General features: G+C 46.6%; 1 non-coding gene across 1 annotated transcript; it reads left to right on the top strand.

Moving 5' to 3' along the window:
• The first annotated feature begins 2,552 nt into the window (after positions 1-2,552).
• On the top strand, positions 2,553-2,659 carry LOC148001200 (U6 spliceosomal RNA). Its single transcript, XR_015637829.1, has one exon. It is a non-coding gene; the product is annotated as a U6 spliceosomal RNA (small nuclear RNA).
• Positions 2,660-4,570: the final 1,911 nt, after the last annotated feature.

Below are 4,570 nucleotides of genomic sequence, written 5' to 3'. Positions count from 1 at the left end.
TACTCTTTAGGTCACAGACTTTGGGGGCTCTTTGTTTTTCTGAGCGTAAAAAGGCTTAAACTTGGGACAAAAAACAATTCACGACAAGATTTTAAAAGAAACAACCATCGTAAAGAGAAAAAGAAGTGAGGCATGAGTCTTGGGTAGAAATGTGCAAACACCCATCCCAAAGCATGGGGCCTAAAGCCAATGTCACAACTCCACAGTCAAATGCTCGCCCAGGGTGCCAGAAGCCCTGGGTCTGAGCTATACTGCTGGAAGAAACACAGCACAAACATCAGCGTGTTCTTAGGGTCCAGAGGAGGGAGCATGGAACCTCTGTTGGATAAGCAGACAGGAAGCCCTGGCACTAGCCTGCCTACAATCCCATCAGAGAGGCAGAGGAAGGAGAATCAGAAATTCAGGGTTATGTAAAGAGACTCTTGGAAGAAATGGAGGCTGCTCTGTGTGGTGAGGGGTTGGCAAGATAGATAGATGGATAGATGGATGGATAGATAGATATATGATAGATAGATGATACATAGATAGGTAGATGATAGATAGATGATAGGTAGATAGATGATTGATAGATAGATAGATAGATAGATAGATAGATAGATAGATAAAGAAAAGGCAGAAGATCAGGGGTTGGGGGGTACATCAAGGCAGCACAGGCCTGGAGGTGGAGGCAGAGAGCCAGGAATTCAATGCCATCTGTGGCCACATACTAAGTTTGAGGCCAGCCTGAGATCCACATGACTCTGTTTCAAAAACCAATAAAGAAAGCTTTGTGTAAAACAACCAAGTCAGAATGAAAAGGAATCAGGTCAGAGATGGTGAAGCAAAGCATCTTGGGAAATGGAGGTGACAGGATGGAGACTTGGATGGGCAAGGGGGGAGTCTTAGGAGGCCGGGCCCTGAGCCGTAGTGATCTTTCAGGAGCAGCGCCTTTTCACGGGAGTTTCCTATCTTGTTAGCTTCTAGAATTAAAATCGCAGTAGCAGAAATGTTTCCTTCCCACCCCCATCCCTCCTTCAGTCGGGTTGAGAGTATCCAACGGCCAGACACTGAGCTCTGGCTCAGCCTTATCAGCGGACAATTGGCACAGACGTGCTGCGTGCCCATCTCCCAGCTGGTGTGAGGGATGGAAATCCTCTGGCACTGCACCAAGTCCTTGTCTCTCTGAGTTCACACTCACAAAAGACTGTAAAGTTTTCTCTGAGGTTTCTGCTTTGCTTCTCTGATTGATCCTCCTGCTGCAGCGTCCCGGGAGTTCCGGCGACGATACCCCACGCTCCTAAGTTGTCGGGAGTTTCACTCACTGTTGCTTTTTGTCCTAATATCCTAGTTCAGGGAGAAACTAGGTCTCAGAAGTGTTAAGGGAGCTGTTGGCTGCACATCACTTAGCTAGACCGTCTGGAGAGCGTCAAATCACCAGAGCCACCGCGAGCCCTAGTGAGCTCATGTGAAGCATCCCACTCCTCGCTCTGACAACGGGTCTCTCAGGGGCCAGCTCCTGTCTTCAACTATAGTCTGTCATGTCACTCGCTCTCAGCAAGAATTGACAAGTTAAGATCTAGAGCCAGGCCCAATGGCACGCACTTGTACTCCCAGTGCAGGGAGGATCGAAAATTCAAAGTAAGGGGCTGGGAGAGTGTAAAGACCTAAGTTTGGATCCCCCAACTCACACACACAATCCAGAAGTGATGGCACAAGTCTGTAATCCAGGGTTGGAGCTTCAAGGGGAGGGACAGAGACAGGACTGTCTGTTGCAGGACGTTTTAGCCCACCATAAACTGCAAGATTGTGTCATTTATTGAAAAAAAGAAACTAGTTGTGATGTGGCTTGGCCCTTAGTACACACTTTTAATCCCTCTGAATGGAATACAGACACACCCTTAGCATACACCTTTAGTTTCTCTGACTGGAATACCAACATGCCCTTCGTACACACTTTTAATTCCAAACAATGAAGGTGAAGTTAGTTTGTAGAAGGAAGCACCCATGCTTGGAAGTGATGTCTAACTGAGTAGCAAAGTGACAAATCAGAGAAAGATTTGACAGAATAGGAGATGCCCAGCTCTCACAGGAACAGAGAGGAGGGCTGGAGAGATGTCTCAGAGGTTGAACTCACTGACTGTGTTTCCAGAGGTCCTGAGTTCATATTCCCAGCAACCATATGATGACTCACAGCCATCGGTAATGGGATCTTGGCACTCTCTTCTGGTGTACAGACAGAACACAGTACATAAGAAATAAATCTTTAGGGGGTTGGGGATTTAGCTCAGTGGTAGAGCGCTTGCCTAGGAAGCGCAAGGCCCTGGGTTCGGTCCCCAGCTCCGAAAAAAAGAACAAAAAAAAAAAAAAAGAAATAAATCTTTAAAAAAAAAAAAAACAGAGGAAAGTGAAGTTACTGAAGATATTAGTGCAGGCAGAGAAGAAAAAGGAGAAAAGAGGCAGTTTTACCAGAAGAGTTGTACAGAGACAGGTTACAGAGAGAACAAGCTAGACGCAGGTGAAGACAGAATGAGCTGGAGAATGAGAAGGAGACAGAGGATTAGAACAGATTGTCAGTGCTTGCTTCGGCAGCACATATACTAAAATTGGAACGATACAGAGAAGATTAGCATGGCCCCTGCGCAAGGATGACACGCAAATTCGTGAAGCGTTCCATATTTTTGAGACCCCAAAAGTACAACAATGCCAAGCAACCAGAGCTTCCAGGGACTAAGCCACTACCTAAAGACTATACATGGACTGACCCTGGACTCTGACCCCATAGGTAGCAATGAATATCCTAGTAAGAGCACCAGTGGAAGGGGAAGCCCTGGGTCCTGCTAAGACTGAACCCCCAGTGAACTAGTCTATGGGGGGAGGGCGGCAATGGGGGGAGGGTTGGGAGGGGAACACCCATAAGGAAGGGGAGGGGGAGGGGGATGTTTGCCCGGAAACCGGGAAAGGGAATAACACTCGAAATGTATATAAGAAATACTCAAGTTAATAAAAAAAAAAAAAAAAAAAAAAAGAACAGATTGTCAGAGTTAGTATGAGGTCAAGCAGAGCAATTCGGGGGGGGGGGGGGGGAGGGAGGGAAAGAGAGAGAGAGAAAGAGAGAGGGGGAGAGAGAGGGGGAGAGAGAGAGAGAGAACAGATTGAATCAGTCAGTCAGTTTAGAGGAGTTTGAGCCGGAACAGCTTAGTTGACCAGCCAACCAGAGCTCGAGCCCAGAAAGAACTAGGAAGGGGTGAGCTGATTCAGCAGTAAGTCTGAGAGACTGAAACCATTCTATGCCTAGATATTCAGAGGCTAGAAGCTTCCAAGACAAGACCTAGGTTAGCAGACCGGGGCAGTAAGCCATGGAGACAACACATAAAACAGGAAAATAAAAGTTACTTTTGCTGGTCAGTCTAGGCAATCAGTGAGCTTCAGGCTCCGTGAGTGACCTTAGCCAAACAAACAAACAAACAAACAAACAAAAAAACCTAAGGGAATTAAGGGAGTAAGACATTCAGTTTGGTTGGTGGTGGCGAGCACCTTTAGTCCCAGCACGCAGGAAGCAGAGGCAGGCCAGTCACTGAGTTTGCAGCCAGCCTCCTCTACAGAGTGAGTTCTAGGACAGCCAGGGCTGCAGAGTAAAACCTTGTAGCCAGTCTTTGCTACTTTGTGGGTTCTTTTTTCCCACCCTTTAATCGCTCCCTCTCCTCCTTGTCTTCCCACTATTACTAGAGAGGAGAGAAAGAAGGAGAGAGGAGAGAGAGATCCCTGAGTCTCATTTCTTTCCTTTAGTTTCTTCTTTGAGCATGACTACTACCAGACCACAGCCAACCCCCTGAACAAATAACAACCACCAACCCCACCTCTCAGGGCTCTCTAGTTTATATACCCTCTGAAAAGTTCCCAGAATTCCAAATGTCACATGATCACAAAAACTATCTGTAGCAGGCAAAACCATGCCTCTGCTACACCATGAGGAAAACCATGGTCAGCTGCTGCAAAGCAACCCCATATCCCCACTTCTGGAATTAAAACAAAAAACATATTCTTTACAATGTTTCTGTGTGGTTTTTTTTTTTTTTTTTGGTTCTTTTTTTTTTTTCGGAGCTGGGGACTGAACCCAGGGCCTTGTGCTTCCTAGGTAAGCGCTCTACCACTGAGCTAAATCCCCAGCCCCTATCTGTGTTTTTTAAATGAACCAAAATTCCAGAATTTTCACCTCAAAACCTTGTTTCAAAACAAACAAAATGGGGTTGGGGATTTGGGGATTTAGCTCAGTGGTAGAACGTTTGCCTAGCAAGCACAAGGCCCTGGGTTCGGTCCCCAGCTCCGAAAAAAAAGAAAAGAAAAGAAAAAAAAAGATATTCAACCCTCAGTCTTGTTCTCCGTATCTACACATTTGCACATGCACGTGAATGTGTGGTGTAGGCGTGCACACACACACACACACACGTGTGTGTGTATGTGTGTGTGTGTGTGTGTGTGTGTGTGTGTGTGTGTCTGAAGCTTGGGACCAGCAGTTCAATGCCACAGTGAGTTTGAAGCCAGCAGTCTCCTGTTTCTACCCTCCTTGGAGTTACAGGCGTGAGCTGGGCAC

Source organism: Rattus norvegicus, chromosome 14, assembly GCF_021556685.1.
Source record: "Rattus norvegicus strain SHRSP/BbbUtx chromosome 14, alternate assembly SHRSP_T2T, whole genome shotgun sequence".
NCBI classification, from domain to species: domain Eukaryota; kingdom Metazoa; phylum Chordata; class Mammalia; order Rodentia; family Muridae; genus Rattus; species Rattus norvegicus.
Note: the sequence above shows the minus strand (reverse complement) of the source record. Positions and strands in the feature narration are given on the sequence as shown.